Below are 17887 nucleotides of genomic sequence, written 5' to 3'. Positions count from 1 at the left end.
CATTTTAAACCACTTAAGAAGTTTCCAGCACTCATCAAATGCATTTCCTCAGGTGACAAAAATTCCACAAGGAAGGGAATGAAAATAAGTGGCATTTAATTATTGGAGGGAGACTTAAAAAAAAAAATGGAAGTATTTTCCTGCCTAGAATGATTCCTATTCCCCTTTGAACCTAAGTGGTTTGATTAAGAGGTGTTAAGAACAAAATTTACTTTACACTTAATGTTTATATGACCTAAGTGAATAAGGAAAAGACCCTATGAGGGAATTCTATATTTTTGGGAAATTGTTTCTGTGTTTAGAGATACAGGGGAAGAGTAATCTTCTATTTGTGGGATCTCCATAGTCACTCTCCAGCCCCCCAAAGACAGTACACCGTTGTGACTTGGTTATTACACTCCTGCATTCTTTTCCCCCAAAATTCTATGTTGGATCACACTGTGCTGGCTTCAAAAAAAGAAATACAGGTTGCAACTGGTTGTAATCATTTTGAAGAATAATTTGCTGTACAATAGAGCTGATACAAGAATTCAGAAATATAAAACAAAATAACTATAAAAGTTAGGAGGAAATTGAACAGCATTTCCTCAGAAAAAGCTGCTAACTCTGTATCATTCCGATGTGGATTCCTACAGTCATCTGGGGTGAAATGTGTATTCCCCCCCACGCCTTTGCTGGATCACTGGCCTGTCTTCAGAAGTTGTAATGCCACGACCACACATCCTAGGAGTCTCATGTTAACAGAAGCTCCAAATACCAAGCCAGTTAAAGATGGGTGAGGACAGGGGAATCACAAAGGCCATGGGTCCAAAGTGGCTGTTACTGAGAACTTGCTCTTTCCAAAATGTGAAAGTCATAATGCTTCTTGCTCATTCTCAGCTTAAACTCGTTAACTGAGTTAATTTGTTTCTTCAGAGAATTCTGTGCAGCCGAGATGGAGGGGAATGTGGCTAAGACAGTGTACATGGAGGCCAAGTCACTAGGTTTAGAGCTTTCGGGGTTGACAGTGCTGTCCCCACTGCCACAGCAGAGGAGGTGATGACGCAGCTGGGGCTGGGACTGGGGTCCCAGAGCCACCAGATCTTGGTGCCAATTTTAAAGAGTTCCCCAAAAAGCTTCTCAGCTTCCACACAAGTTATTCCATCTGGTAGTTCAGTAATTTCCAAGACCTTCCCAACAACTGCTTCTCCTGCACCAAGGTCGGTGGATCCAGCTTTTTTAGCTTGTTTCCTTCCTCGGTTTCCATGCCTGTTGCCAGGCTGACCCTGTTGGGCTGGAATGTGTCTGTGCAGAACAGCAGGAGGGTTGTACTGCAGGGGTTGGCCAAGTAACGGGTATCTGGCATCTCCTGAACAATATTGTCTCTACTGCTAAATTCCATACACTTCTGTCCTCTCTGGTGATCACCGTAATATTTGTTTTGTTGCCACTGTGGGGGTGGATGGGCACAAGATTGTAGATTGTTTGGTACACTGAGCTGCATCGTCACCATTCCACCACCAGGTGGTGGAGGTGGCACAGCTGCACACTGGTGGCCTTGGAGCTGCTGAGAATTGCATGGTGAAGTAGTTTGAGGCAACTGTACTTGTTCTAATCCTGGATGTTGCAAGTAACTTACTGAGCAGCTTAAATTATTTTGTTAGCCCGGTGGAATGATGCTGTAGTAAATTGGCATTCCTGCTGTAGGCATAGATCCTTGATTAGAATGATTAGGAAACATAGCAGGCTGTTGATAAGTCTGATGGGCAATTCCTTGAGAACCTTGAGGCAGTGAAACCTGAAATGATGGCACTGAAGGATAGGCAATGACCACTCCTTGAATCTGATTTCCAATGCTGTTGGGCTGGCCACCAACTAGGCTCTGACTCTGGGGTTGCTGAACTCCAACTATCCCCTGGTAGTTTTGCTGCTGGTTGGGCATAACTTGATAACCTGTCTGCTGGGCAGGCTGGGGTAGTGGTTGGTTTAGATGTGAATTGTAATGGACAGAAGGGACTGGGCGATACTGAGGTTGACTGGAGTGGTAGTGGCGTGGAGCACAATAACAGGCTGGCATCTGTGGAGAGGGCTGCTGAATATGTCCTTGCTGCTGGAGCACAGGCTGGCTGACATGATGACCAGAGGCAGAATAGCAAGCAGTAGGGACTGGCTGCCCAGGAGGTAGGGGAGGAAGAGGAGGCAGTGGTGGTGGGGGGCTGCTGTCGTGATATAACCAGACTGCTGTACTGAAGAACAACAGTGGACTGGAACATGGTGGCTTGAGGATCAGAACCATCTGCACATGGCTGGCGGGCAAGACTCAGGTGGCTACACTGAGACCCATGGTTGTCCTGCTGTGAGAAAATATGCTGAGCTGCTTGTTGTTGAGGTGATAGGGGAGGCAGAGGTGGCTGTGGAGGTCCAGGCACTTGGGTTCTAACTGGTTGTTGAGTCATAGGAGAATTATACACAGCTGGACTCCCATCTGGGTTTATGAAGGGCTGACCTGTTTTTGAAAGCCTGCCTATGCTTTTGCTTCTTCCAAAACTATCACCTCTTGCCAGAACTGAAATTCCACCGAAGCTGCTGGCTTTGGTTACTGCAGGCTTGAAGTTTCAGAGAGAGCTGTCTGAATCTGTGCTGCTCCAGGGTTGTGATTCAGAGTACTTCAACTCGTTCTCATTGCTGCTTTGATGGCTATCTGTTGCTCTCCCTGAAGAATCTTTATTAACTCGAAATATCTGGCACCTCTGCTGGGTGCTACTAGCATCCTTGTCTTGGATTATTTTGTCAATAATATAATTCTCTTGGGAACACAGGGGATCTTGGAAAAATATTCGGTCTCTAGCTCTCTGGTACTCTTCTTCTCTTTCTTCTATAGATTTGCTTCTTCTGTCAGCTTTCAAATGTATTCTCATCTGGTTATCATCTTTGTCAAAGGTAGAGTTATCTCTCTTGAGGATATATCATTTCTGAAAGTCTTCACCTTTATCATCCTTAATATGTTCATTAAATTTCTGATCAGGTATTCTTGTATTGCTAGTTTTGTTTACTGTGACAGACTTCCCACTCTGATCAACATTGTGGTCTAATCCAAAGTAAGCAGCGACTCTGTGTAATAGCATCCTATGGTAAGATGTCATTGGGTGGAATTTTTTACGTGGATACTCATTATTACCAATGGAATCTAAAATTTCTTGTTCCAATTTCAACAGCATCATACTGTCCCTGGGATTGTTTTTTAATGTATTTACTAAAAATTCATGTAGACCTATGCTGGTTCAATCAGTGTATTCTTGACCTAGAATCTCTTGATAACATTTTTCTGGGCAACTTATCGCTGGCTTTTTCTCCTTCTACTTCCCCTTTTGAGGGCTTCTCCTCTTTTCCAAATGATTGTGTTACCTGTATCTGAATTTTCCCCTGCAAATCAAGATTGTTGTCAATGCAATGTTCATTCTTCTCTGCCAAAATCTTCCCATAGTTTTCTGATTTGATAAGATTTACAACTCTGGTTGTATCTTTCACTTCTGCCTCCAAATCCTTCATTGCTTCAGTTTCATTTTTTACAGTAACAGTATCAGACATCCTCATTAGCAAAGGTTATTTTAGAATTCTACAGGGAACTTGAAGCCTGATGTGTCCCATGGATGTGGAATTGTGGTGTCCTACAAAAATAAAATAAAATAATCCAAGGTTCTTTCTCACAGTTGTCAGCCAGGATGTAAATTGTCTTGACCAATTTGGAATCTGGCAGGAGGAGTCCCATGTCCTTGTCACCACTGTAGATTCCTGGACTGTCTAGAATAAAATATATCATACCTTTCAGGGGCCCGCGTTACTGAGGAGGAGACGTTTGGAGCGCGGCGCAGCAGGGCGACGGAGGGGCTGGGTGGGTGCAAGTTAAGAGTGTTACGAAAGGGAATTAACCCCATCACCAGCCCGGACACCGGCTCCAGTGGCAGCCACAGCTGGCAAAATCCCACCCCTTCCCACCACCAGGCTTATTTTATCTTGAATACAGGCTTTGATTATTTACTATAAGAATATCATTATATTTAAAAATATCTTATTGCCAATCTTTACATTTTTATTTATGGAATACATCAATATTAGACATTAGTTTGAACATTTTATGTAATACTAATCTATAATATAAAATCCCTTTTATTCATGTAAAATAATTATCTTGGTCTTATATAATGTGGTGATTAATGAGCCAAAGTGTAACAGTTTAAACATAATTAAAACGCATGTTTTGTATACTTTCAAGTAGTTCTTTTGATTCAGTTTTTTTCAAGTGAAGAATTACTTAATATTACATTTTAAGAGTGAATGTATAATTCTCCTGTTTTTTTTTGTTTTTACAGAGAAGCACTGTCCTTTCTGTTCTCAGAATTTAGACCACCCTTAGCTCACTGTTATGGACTGAATGCTGGGTCTCCCCCAAAATCATATGTTAATATTTCAGCCCACCATATGATAGTATTAGGAAGTGGGGTCTTTGGGAAGTAATTAGGTCATGAGGGTGGAGCCCTCATGAATATGGTGAGTGTCCTCATAAGTGTAGACCAGAGCACTTTCTTTCCCTCTTTCTTGCTCTCTGCCATGTGAGGACACACCTAGAAGTCAGCTGATTGCAACAAAAGAAGAGTGCCCTCAGTATAATACTGGATCTACTGTCCACTTGATCTCGGACTTCCCAGTCTGTAGAACTATGAGAAATAAATTCTTGCTGTTTAAGCCACCTCTCTGTGGTGTTCTGTTAGAGCAGCCTAAACTGACTTAGACACCAACATAATAGAACTTACATTTGTACAGATCAATGGGGTGGAAAAGTTTTATTCAGCCTTCTAGAGTATCTTCAATATGAAAGAGATTATTATTTTTTTTTCATTTTATAAGATCATATCACATAGAACCTACCCTTTTAAGTTATACTCAAACACTATTAAAACCACTAATCAAGAATATGACTTTGAACATTTTCTTATATAAAGTGAAAGTTTACATTTGATATTGGACTGATGGATCTTTATAATTAGGAATTTAAAATTGTGTGTGTGTGTGTGTGTGTGTGTGTGTGTGTTTTCTAGATTGCTTTGATAGAGCAGAAGCACACAATCCTGGCTATGACTTAGAACCACCTGGTGGTCTTACAAAAAAAATTACCTTTGCTGGAAACCTACCTCCAGAGATTTGATGGGGAGAGAAGGGGGTTGAGAACTGATGTAATTTACTAGGACTCCAAAAGAGTTTATTGTGCAGTAAGGGTTAAGAACTGCTTGCCTAAGTACAGGTAGATAGTAGCACAGGATTTCTCAATAATTCCTGCTGCCTCTGGTAAGGAGAGAGAGAAACAGAGAGAGAGAGAGTAAATTGGTATTCATTGAGGAAAACTGATCTCCCTCCTTTGACAAAATGGCAAAAACATACTTGCTCTTTGCCCTAGTCAGTAAACAAATGTTGAGAGTGAGGGAAACCATTTGGGAGCCAAAACTTATTTTTGTCATCCCTTTTCTTCCTATCTAGGTAAAACCTTGTGACCTATCACTTCCAAAATCTTTTGGTAACTTTGAGGTGCTTTAAACAAGGGGCTGCCACACTTGTTTTATATAATCTCTGTTTTCAGTGTGAACACATTTAGATTCATTCTTCAAGTCCTTCTGCCATTAGCCAGAAAAGTAATAAAGATTTGACATCTGCAATAAATTGTGTTTCTCTTTACAGGGAGTACTAACATGTTTGTTTTAAAGTATCATAACAGTTGCTGAGCCATTTTATTTAATGTGAAATTCATGGCCATGTAATACCAGGACAAAAGTGAACAATCAGAAATATGCAATTATTAAGTATGCCACAGCGAGACTGTATTTATTTTTTATACGTGTTCCACATTTATTACTTTATACAGATGCTCTGACAAGATTCATCAGTATTTACATGTACAATTCAATACTAGCTTCAAGTTTGTATATACTGCATTTGAAAGGGTGAAAATGTATTTGATGGATCTTTCAACAAATATTGATATCATCTATCAACAAATACCAGTACCAACAATATATCTAATCATAACCTATCACTAAAAACAAAGTCCTAATAACTATTTTAATAAATTCAACTTGCTCCTAGATGGAGAGTATGTGATTCTTGTTTTGATTTAATACATCTTACTTTTGGGAAGACAGTATTTATATATTGTGGCTCTTAAGAATAACTGAATCAGACTGGGCTGTCATTTTTCCTTTTCTATGTTTTCTCTTAGGAAAAGAGGACAACTGGAATTCTGTAAGAGTTGTTCCTCAAGCAAACATATTTAGAGATACAGAGCTGAGTAATGACATAGGTGGAATGTGGTAGACATGGGGATGTATCTCCCAAATCTTCTTTTCAGGAGAGGTTGGCTACCCTGCTATATGTGTGCTTGTAGGAGGGATGCTCATCAGACAGCCTCCAACATTTTCACCTCCTCCCATATTGATGCTAGCAGGGACCTAAACTATAGCTAAAAAGGGAGAAAAGTAAAAGAGCTGACTTGAGAAAGAGAGAGGAGTGCTAATGACTGATTTTGATCTTCCAAAGTCTTTTATTTATGGAGGGGACAAGATGCCAGTGTCTGCCCTCAGATGGTACACAATTCTGAGCTTAAATGTCATTTCTGTGTGTAAGGAGAAGTTTTACAATTGAACATTTTGGAAAGGTTGAATAGAAAAATGATGCTATATTTGTAATCTAAATAGTTTTGTAAACTTATATGTAAGTTTACCAGAATAAGTCATGCACCTGAGAAATTGTTATTTAGTGAAAGCAAAAAAAACACTCCATACTGAATATATTTCAAAAGGATGGTAGGAAAGAAAAGTACATGTGTGCTTTGATTATGTCATGAATCATGCTTCAATATATTCATTATTTGTATTATACAGATTATATATAAAGATAAACTTTATATATGAGCCCATGTTACCTTTTGGTAATTGTAAAAAGTTTTACATAAACGTCAAGTATGGAAACAGCTTGAAGGCTAGGGCTTTTCACTGTTCCATTCAATGATATAAAGCCAGTGTCTGAAACTGTGTCTAACACATATTAGATATTTAATAGCTATTATTTTGAGTGTCTGAACCAAATAATTATTATTGGCAGGCTACCTAGCAATCTTTTTACCTTAAAATCAAAACACTATTTTCCATCCAGTATATTCTTCTTATTGCAAAACATGCTATAATATGTATAATCATAGTTTTTAAAATTTTGCTTGTATTGTTTTCTCTATCTTCACAAATCTTTCTTCTTTTTGTCTATCCAAACTTTTTTGCCAGTCTATAGGTCTGCAAATCAACCTACCATTCAGACCAAACTCATTGCTCCTCTAACTCCATTTTAAAAATACTTTCTTGCAATAATGTATATTTGTTTCAAATCATGTAATGCATTATTATGCATTATTGCTCTCTAATTATTTCAACAGTGTAGTTTCACATACTACATTATGTTGCAAGACTTTTGAATGCCTTGGGTGTGTCCTGTAATGTCTTATTATTGTTGCCATCTGGACCAGATACTATTGTTGTTTTAAAAAAAATATCTGGTCAACCTCCTGAGTTCCCAGTGTACTCATGAAGAGCTGACAGCCTCCCACATCAAGCACCATTGCTTCTCTCCTCCTGGTTTCTCTGCTTTTCTGCCTAAAGGTTTTCTTGATAATTTTGTGAGCTTGCTTAGCCTTTGTGCCTAGCAGCATAGTAGGGATTTCATGTCCCTCAACTGGTGAGAGGTTGGAATGTCAGGCACAACTCCCAGGCTTTCTATATCCCATTGGTACAGGTTTGATATGTGCTGCTCAAAGAGTACCTGGGAGGATTAAGCTCCAGTTACTCATATTTATATTTTTTTTTTCATTAGCACATCATTTATCAGCTACTTTCTCTTCACTGTTTCAATTCTCTATTCTCACTTGTACTTCCTGGTATCACTTCCCAAATAAACCGCCTGCCCTCAAATACTAGACTGAGCGTGGGCTCTCCAGGGAATCCAAACTAAGACAAGGTCTTTTCCAGTTTTTGTGTCACTGACTGATTTTCCTTGCGAATTCAGCTTAAATATTAGGCTGAATAATGATCCCTCAAAAAAGTCCAGGGGCCCCCTGGTGGCGCAGTGGTTGAGAGTTCGCCTGCCGATGCAGGAGACACGGGTTCGTGCCCTGGTCCGGGAAAATCTCACATGCCGTGGAGCGGCTAGGCCCGGTGAGCGATGGCCACTGAGCCTGCGCGTCCGGAGCCTGTGCTCCGCAACGGGAGAGGCCACAGCAGTGAGAGGCCCGCGTACCGCAAAAAAAAAAAAAAAGTCCATGTCCTAATTCCTGGAATCTGTGAATGTTACCTTACATGGTAAAAGGGACTTTTCACACTCAACTAACTTCAGGTTCTTGAGATGAGATTATCCTAGCATACTTAGGCTTGTCCAATGTAATCACAGGATCCTTATAAAGATTCAGAGAGAGAATAAGAGAGAATGGAAGCAGAAGTCAGAGAGGAGAAAAGATGGTATACTGCTGGTTCCGAAGATGGAGGAAGGACTACAAAACAAGGAAGCTAGGCAACATCTAGAAGCTGGAAAGAGGCAAGGAAACAGATTCTCCCATAAATCCTCCAGAAGAAATACAACCTTGCAGACCTATTTTTAGACTTCTGATCTCCAGACTTCTAACATAAATTTGTGTTTAAGCCACTGAATTTGTGGTAATGGGTTACAGTAGCAGTAAGAAACTAATACAAATTTCACTTCTTCAAAAGCTTTCCATGGTCATGTTATCTATGAGAAGTTTCCCTCAAACAAACATATGGAAAATATGACATGGTTTTGTTTTCACATAGTAAGTGCTCACATTTAGTCGAAAATAAGGATCTGTGCACTCTTTTAAAATATTATTATTTTTATAGTATTATTGTCACTCAGTATTATGTAAAAATGTATGTTCCCTTTTCTAACGTATAAGTTAAAGATATTTTCCAAGATGGTGCCCTACCACTAAGAACTCTTTCTTGGGCATTGTTTCCTCAGTCTATTAGAGCGGAAATCCACATTTTTTATTTCTCTGCTTCTTCACTCCATGGGACTGACATATGCTTTATAGTTCAGAGATGTGTGACTTGCCAGGCCTACAGTGATTTTGCACTTGGGTTATTTAACTAAACTGTTTAGCTTCACAACTAATAATATAAGTGAATATCTTCCTATTATAATGCTTTATTAGACATGTCTCTAATCTCTTGACAAATATAATGCTTATTTGATATGTCTTCTTGTCTCCCAATGTACATAAAAAACCCTTGATCTCCTGAGTCAAAACAAAACAAAACCATTAACAAAGGACACAAAAATCTCAACCTGAAATACCCAGGTTGCCATGTGAGGCAACCATTGCTGCTTGTTTGTCATCATCATGCTTTCTACTATACATGAAACCCTACTTTTTCCTAGCAGCAGAGGCTCAAATTTGTGGAGCTTATTAATAACGAGTTCATAAGTTGTTTTATGGATCTGTATTATAACTTCAAGTGTTTTAATTATTTTAATGTACTTGTGCATACCTTCCTATCTTCATAATTGATTTTGGATATTATGCTCTTAGTTATATTTTATAATACTTTTCATTAGCTCAATATTTTAGCTTACTATATTCCACATTTAGTTGATTGCAAAATGTCATGATTAGTAGAAACCCCAAATATTTTATTTAAATAAGATCTCTGAAAGCAAAGAAGATTCTGACGGCTAGATATGAACCAGAAAAATATACAGTCTATTAGATTATTTGGTTTCAGTATTAATCACTAGAAAAGTGCCTCAGGGTTGATGCTTCTCAAATTATCAACAAATTAAGGCATACATTGAATCATTCACTCTAGAAATATTTATTGAGTAGCTAGGTACTGAAGATACTGTGTTACTAGCTAGAATACAACAAGTAAAACATGTATGGTCCTACACTCATGAAGCAACCTAGTGAAGCATAGATAATAAAAAAATTAAGCAAACAAACAAAATAAAAACCCTTAATTGTAGTGAATTCTCTAAAAGAAAATGGTTGTAGGGTGTAAGAGAAAACATGGGAAGGGGGTATCCTCTTTTTATGTAGTTCAAACAGTGAGAATCTCTTAGAGGAATGTAATGTATAAATTGAGAGTGATGATAACTGAATAAATGAAAAGATCAAGCCTATGGAGGAAGAAGGAAGAGACCTCCCAGAAAGAAGGCACACCATATGTAACTTTCCTTACTCAGGAAAATGTGTGTTCACAAAACAAAAGTAAACTAGGACAAAGTGTAGGGAGAATGGGGGATGGCAGGATTAGATAAAGCTTGACAGGTGGTGCAAACTTGTACATTTTTTTGAGGTTGTCATAGAATCTGAATTCTCTTACCATGTCGGAGGAGGTCATTGAATGGAGGTGACAGCTGGTTGAACTGCAAGCTGGCCCCAGAGAATCAAAGACTCCTCACCTCCTCCCCATCCTTGGAATATACATTCTGCCCACCGGTCCCACAGTGGGGACCATTTTTAAAGGCACAGCCTTGAAAAAGCAATGTGGCGTTGAGACCATCTGGATGGTATATGTGACTGAATCCAGTTAAGGCCTCTACATAAACTTTTAAGATTCTGACGGGTGGGCCTTTTGGCCTCCCAAGACAAGCCTAATGTGTAAGTTCCCTTGCTTATTAAAACTGCCACCTAACACTCTGGAGTGATCTGCCTCTTTCTTCAGTCTCTCCTTGCCCTGCATGAGTATGGGGGCCAGTTTGTGAACCAACACACCATTGCAATGTGATGTAATTTTTTAACAGAGTATGAAGCAACCAAATTTATCTTCTTAGAGATCACCCTAACCATGATGGGAAAATAGATTGCAGCCAGGTGTTCCCATTTTAGTGGCAAAAAAGCAGCACTGATGTTGTTATTTCATTCTTATAGTTAATAAAGTTGATAATTTAAATTTAAGCCTGTAACTATTTTTCATGGAATCAATAGTATTTTTTTTTCAAATTTAGATGATAGTAATACCACCCAAATATTTTGACTTGTCTTTAATTGACTTTTTCATAAAATATTACTTAACCCCAAGTAATGAAAGCATGTAAAACATCATTTCTCAATTATACTGTTTCCCCTCTTACGAAAGTTGTATGGTTACTTTCAATATAGAATATTCTCAGTAGAGATTACTTTCTTTTTCTCTTTTATATTTTTCCTTTTATAAAATTTCCTTTTTAGCCTCAGTATTAAAATGATGATTTATCTATGGGTAATGTGTTTCTTAAAAGAAAAAGGGACCTGATTTTGGTTACTTTGACTTCTATGTGGCCTCTCCCCTCATCACGTGAATTTGACCCTAAAAGTTAAAATACGTAATGTGATTCTTCTTTAATCAAGATGTTAACACTATCTACATCTAATATGAGGACCCTAGAGAGCTAGATTTTAAGAGGAGAGGTAGGACTCGATAAATAGATGTCTCCAATGCAATGATTAGAGCTGATTAAGATAATGAACATCATCTTGTTTAATATAAATAAATAATCCAAAGCCAGTTAGCAAGTAATACCCAACACAAGGATCAGCATACTATATGCAGATAGAGCTGAAACATGAATTGTTTGCTATGACTCTGCAGTAGCAGTAATTACAATACCTCTAGCAGCAACAGCACTAATATGAAGAGTAGCAATACCATCAGGAGGAGGAAGAGGATAAAGTAGAAAAGGAAGAGGTAGATGGGCATGAGTGGGAATAATAGCAACAGAAGCATTGTTAATAGTAATTTAATTCAAGTAAAATGTGAGCACAAGTGGAATTCTAGCCAAAAGTCATAGCTGACCAGTCTTAATTAGCTTGGATACTACATGGGTAATTTCTTTAATTCCTTTTATTGGTTTCACTTTGGTTTCATCAATTTGGATAATTCAAAATAGTTATTACTAAGAAGGCTTGTACTGGCCACTTGTAAATTCAGTCGGAATTACTCTCGGTGACAGTTTCAGTGATTTTATTCAGGTCGGAGGCAGCAAAGTTTAATGAGTGATTAATTCATTAAATGCAATAACAAGCTGAATACATTTCTCACCTATAAAATTAATTAATCTGAAGTAGATTTGTCTTGTAAACACTGTCATAAAATAGAATTGACTTAAAGAATGAGAGCAGATGGTATTTTTGGTTGCCTAATAATCTTTTTAGTGGAATGACTTATTAATGGAGGACCATGAAACACAGTTGCAACAAAACTTTGTTGTGTTTACATAAAGTAATATGGAGATTTGTGTAAATTATCTTCATTTCAGTTGAATAGACTCTTTTTGGCTAAAAGTATTATGTAACCATGGACATAATGTAATTTTTCTTTGGATTTACTGGGTAAATGTTATATAAGATGCAGTGTTAATTATTTAAGGAAGTAAGCAGTTGGTATCCCCATTTTACAGAGTTCTTCCAAGAAATTATACACTGTTGCTCCAAGTATTAATTCCAGATATGAAAGCTAAACAAACATCAATATACCGATCATGTAGTTTCTTTAATATTTATAGGGTCTATCAAAATATAATTGTGTGTTTAGTTTTCTTTCAGTTGCCTGGCATTAATTTGAGAGCACTACTCTTGCAATTTTCATATTGATTTTCATTATCAAAATAAAAGGATATTTTTATGGTTGTTTCCTCCTCTTGCATTTGTTGCTAAAAATCACACTTTAATTATACTTTTGTGTTAATGGGTTTAGTACTAGTTTCCACCTCGATAAATCAGAACTACCAGTTCTGTTCAGTTACTCAAACTGCAATCAATGCTAATTTCCTTTTGGTTCAGCAGTTTCATTTACTTGTGTATTGGAAGTTCAATTATTTGCAATTACAGTTTCAATGTATTGAGATAAATGTGATATAGCATCTAAATTGTAAAGTACAGAAGCTCAATTTTTATTATTTTGCGCATTGGAACCTATTTAGAAATAATCTTAGAGAGTAATTGTTACTAATTCTAATATTTGTGTATTTTCCTGGACATTATTTATGCAAGTATACACATAAACACATTCACTGTCAGCATACACATTTTAAATGATAATACAGCAAAATTACCTAGCAAAAGTTGGAATGATTCCAACCATCCAAGTACTCTTCTGTAGCATGACTATTGTAACAGTTGTTACTAAATGCTCCATTTCCAATAACTTATTTCTTAATATTTTAGATTTCAAACTGCATTAATGTTGAAGGACAATCAGCCATTTTATTTAATTACAATACATTTTCCACAATTGTATAAGATTGACTCACATCTTGGCTGTATATCTAAAGTAAACTTGATTTTCACATTTTATTTTCATAAGAAAAATCTGTATTTTTGGTCACATTTATTACACCAAAAAATGCTTATATGTAAGTAAGAAATTTAAAATTCCAGGTTTTCTGAAAAAAATTAAAATGTTATAGAGTACGAGTAACATTTAGAGTGCTATTGTAGTAAATATTTTAAAGATCGCATATATATTTTTTCTACTATAAAGTATATTATTTATGAGAAGCAACTAACACTGAAAATTTTGAATAATTTTATACTAAAACTTAGGTATATTTTCTTGCATATGGAGTGAAAAGTATATGCTGACCTTACCTTTAAAATCAGTGAAATCCTTTTCTAACATGTGTTTAATATACTAATGAAATTATTAAGAGCTCCTAAAATAATTTGATTAAGAAATTCTTGCCATAGAAAGATAATTTTTAAAAATTATTTTCTTTTACAAGCTGACTTTTTTCTTATATTTCTAAAGAAAAATTTTCAATCTCTTGAGATTTTGGTTAAAAAGAACCATAAAATTTAAGTTTCTGTTAAGAAACCAGATCTTTGTAATAGGAAGTATAGCCAATTCTAAAAGTAATACTTGGGAAGATTTTTAATATATTCTGATGCTCTGTATTGTCGTCTAATATTTTCACATTTATTTTAAAACCTTCAAGCTTGTTATGCTTCTAACATTCAAAAATTTGACCAAGTATTTATATTCACACGATTCACAATTTTAACCCCTGTGAGATTTCTGTTACCCACACAATAAGTGGTTAAAATAATAAATACATAACTTCAAGGACATGTAAATATGAATTCTAACATCTGTGCCAATTTTTTTTTGAAAAAAAGTCACTATATCCCACGTTGAATCGATCGAAAACCAGAGAACTCAAAAAGAAAATTTCTACTAATGCTTTTTTAAGGGAATTGTAATATTTGGGCACTTGAACTACTGGTAAACTGAAAGTTTGCTGGTTAACAGTAATTAATGCACTTATCTTAAAGCTCTAGCTTGGCCTCTGTTTAAATGCACATTAATGTGAAAAATATTTGTAATACTCTATCTAATGTTACAAAAAAATTCACTCATATTTATATTTCCCTTCAAGACAGTTCTCTACACAATCTTAATTTAGAGATTTTAAAAAATACTGGAAAACCTAAATGTAACATGAAGTTTACAGTTGTTATTAGTCTTAAGATGTAATATTTATAGATAATTAAGATATTTAATTTATTAACCTTAATATGTTATGAATAGAAAAAATTCTTTTTTGTTGTTGTAAGGGACATTTTTAAAATCCCTAGGCATTTTATAAGTACTCAACTTAAAGATAAACTTATTTTATTTTGAAGGAAATACCCATTAATAATTATCTAATAGATTATGATTACACTTGAAAATATTCAGCAAGACAACTGGATGTAATGTAAAGCATAAATGAAGAATGCCCATGGTTAATTAAATTGCATTTCTTGAGCAAAACAAAAAGTATGCAATCAGATATGAGTTTCCTACTCTATCTCCCTACTAAGCAGTTAAAACTTTGAAAAAAATAAAGGAATAAGTTGGGTTTAGCACTGTTATAGATGTGAGCCACATCACTAAGAGATAATACCATATTATTTTTCTGGAATGACAATGAGGACATTCACCTTAAGAACTTCCTTTTGATGCAGTATTGAAAATCTCAAGTGAGGAATGTATTAGGAATAAAATAAAACTACAGGTGGTGTTTTGGTTCTCAAGTCCCTAATGCTTCAAATAGAAAGAGTGAATTAACAGATGAAATACAGAATCTGTATGAAGTCTGGAAGAAACTGTTCAAATATTTAATTTGCCTGTTTAGATCTTATTAATAACAACAAAACACTTCATCACAAAAGCAAGCAGAGTTCAGATAATTACTAGTTAGTGAATCATTATCATTTGTGTGCTATTATTTTAAATCTGAGTTTTATTTTATAGGATGAGTAATTTGTTTTTCTTGAGAATTTACCAGTGAATGCATTTAAAATGCTTTTAATCACACTTTCTCTAAACTTTTTTTTTTTTTTTAATCCACCACTAGGGGAAAACTCAACTATGAGAGGGATATTTTCATTTCTCTTTTCCTCACTGCATAAGCTAATGTAGCTCTGTTATGTACAAAAGACTACTGTTCAGTTTCCTAAGATTTGCAAAAATCTTTTTTTTTTTCTTAAAGATTACCCTGTCTTTGAATGGGACACTGTCTACCTATACATGAGAAATACCGTAACTTATAGAAAAGTGGTTTGAGAGTTTAAAAGAGAGATCATAGTGCTTCGTGGACACTGAAAAAGTTTCCCTGAAAGAGCTAGAACTTGAATTTGAACTTGAATATTTAACATGAATATAGCATTTGAACTTGAATAGTCTCTTTTATTTTAGATAAACAATTTAGCTTTAACTAATACTATGGCGTAATTAAAATAAATGGTTTAATTTTAATAATATTGGAGCAAGATTCATACTTTTGTTTTTTAGTTAGTGGTAAGACTGTTAGAGTGTGAATATTTATAAATTATTATTTTGAGGTATACTAGCTTGAGCAGTGATTATTATATTAAGCATTTGTACTCATTCAAATTTCTCACATGCTGATTCTTCTATTCACTAAAGGTTATCCTAGCCTTGCATATTCTAATGAATTTTTAATTGTGAAGTGATGATATGGCTTTCTGCTAACACTCAAAAGCTATCCATCATGATATATATTTTACAAATCGATTCCCTTCAGCTCCTGATCACCTGAAGCTTACCTACTCCTTTGAAAACTTATCATTTGACTTGTTTGAGATAAAACAATACGTTATTTTGCTTTTAGATTTCTTCCTTTTTGTGGTAACTTAAATTACAATTTCTCATTTACATACCAGTAACAGCTTAATTAGATTCTTATCTTTGTTTCTCCCGGGAAATCCTCTCTGCATAAGAAACTACATTTTAGACTCAGTCATGTTGATCCTGTTTATTTGCAAACATATATCTATTTATTATTCATTGAAAAAATGTTCATATTTTGCAGACTCTCATCTTTTAAGCTAAGAGAATCTTTGCAAATCATTTAAATATATTTAAGATTCTTCACTTTCGCAATTAAAAATTGCTGTTAGCTTACCTAAAAGATACCATAAGATTATGAATATAATTTTCCCACTTCTACATTTGAATAATCTGCTTTATAAATGAGCATAGCTAGCAATGAAATCTACTTTGACAATCAGAGAATATATGCACTGTATAACTAAGATCAAAGTATTTTATTAATATGGTGTTTTGGATCACGTGATTCTCAGATTTTAATTTAGAACATTATTATAGGAAAAGAAAAAAGGGTGATTTAAGAAAAGGTAAAAGGTGAGAGAAATATTAAAATAAGAATGGTTTCAGGCATTGAAAGAGGCACAAGTAGAGATTCCTAAATTCAGTAAATTGCTCTGCATCTTGGAGTTAGATGACTCAGCCTTTTAATGTAAATTTCAGTTTAACAAATAACTACTCCTTAGAAATAATTTCAATTAAAATTAACAAATTTTTGTATATCTTTAACCCTAAAAATGTATTAAATCTTAAATATATAATTAAAGTGGACAACAGAATTTTCCTATTTCATATGGATATTTATTAATCTCTTACTTTAGTTAGATATGACCCTTATTCAGGCACTGCCCTAGAGACAGGAAGTACTCCATAGAGCAATAACTCTGAAAATAGGTGCAAACAGCACTAAACAGGAAAAACAGTCTTACCCTTTTATTTTATCTATATTTTCAACTCTGTTTCAAAGCTAATCCTATGGACACCTTTATCACTGTTTTGCAATAAAAGTTTCCTCATGAATTGAGACCATGATCCATCCTAAATAATCATTTACCATCTCCAGACCAAAGCTAGACTTCTGATTATATAGTTTCTGAGTCTCTATAATTTCTCCCCCCTACGCTTGCCAAAGTATTGGAAATTCTAACAATCCAATATCCATTCCTCTGGGTTAAGAATTTGCCTACTGTTAGAAAGGAAATTAAACCATATTAGTCATTAGTGTCAACTAGTGCCAATTCCTACAGCTTGAGTTATGATTCCCAAGCATGTGTCGGTTCCACTATCATTTCAAAAACTAATGTAGTAAACATTAAATCAGTAGAAAACAATATAATCTAGTATTTTAGAAAATCACAAGTTTTGGGGGAGAAGGGTGTATTTAATTTTAACTATCAGGTCTCCTATGTGTAACTTACTTAACTATCTAACCATCAGCAACTCATCTGTAAATCTAAGAGCGCTACAGCAGCGGTCCCCAAACATTTTGGCACCAGGAACCCGTTTTGTGAAAGACAAGTTTTCCATGGACAGGGTTGGGGAGGGGGAGGGATGGTTCAGGCGGTAATGCGAGCAATGGGGAGCGGCAGATGAAGCTTCACTTGGTAGCCCAACGCTCACCTCCTGCTGGGTGGCTTAGTTCCTAACAGGTCAATCTGGCCCGGGGGTTGGAGACTCCTGTGCTAGAGGATTGTGGAACTGAAATGGAA

The 17887-nt window shown here is 35.7% G+C and overlaps 1 pseudogene; it reads right to left on the bottom strand.

The window, feature by feature from the left end:
- Window positions 1-819: 819 nt before the first annotated feature.
- LOC114891007 lies at window positions 820-3616 on the bottom strand (annotated as a pseudogene).
- Window positions 3617-17887: the final 14271 nt, after the last annotated feature.

The sequence above is a fragment of the Monodon monoceros genome, unplaced genomic scaffold (genome assembly GCF_005190385.1).
Source record: "Monodon monoceros isolate NGI ecotype Baffin Bay Population unplaced genomic scaffold, NGI_Narwhal_1 Super_Scaffold_11, whole genome shotgun sequence".
NCBI classification, from domain to species: domain Eukaryota; kingdom Metazoa; phylum Chordata; class Mammalia; order Artiodactyla; family Monodontidae; genus Monodon; species Monodon monoceros.
This window is presented reverse-complemented; position numbering and strand designations above follow the sequence as displayed.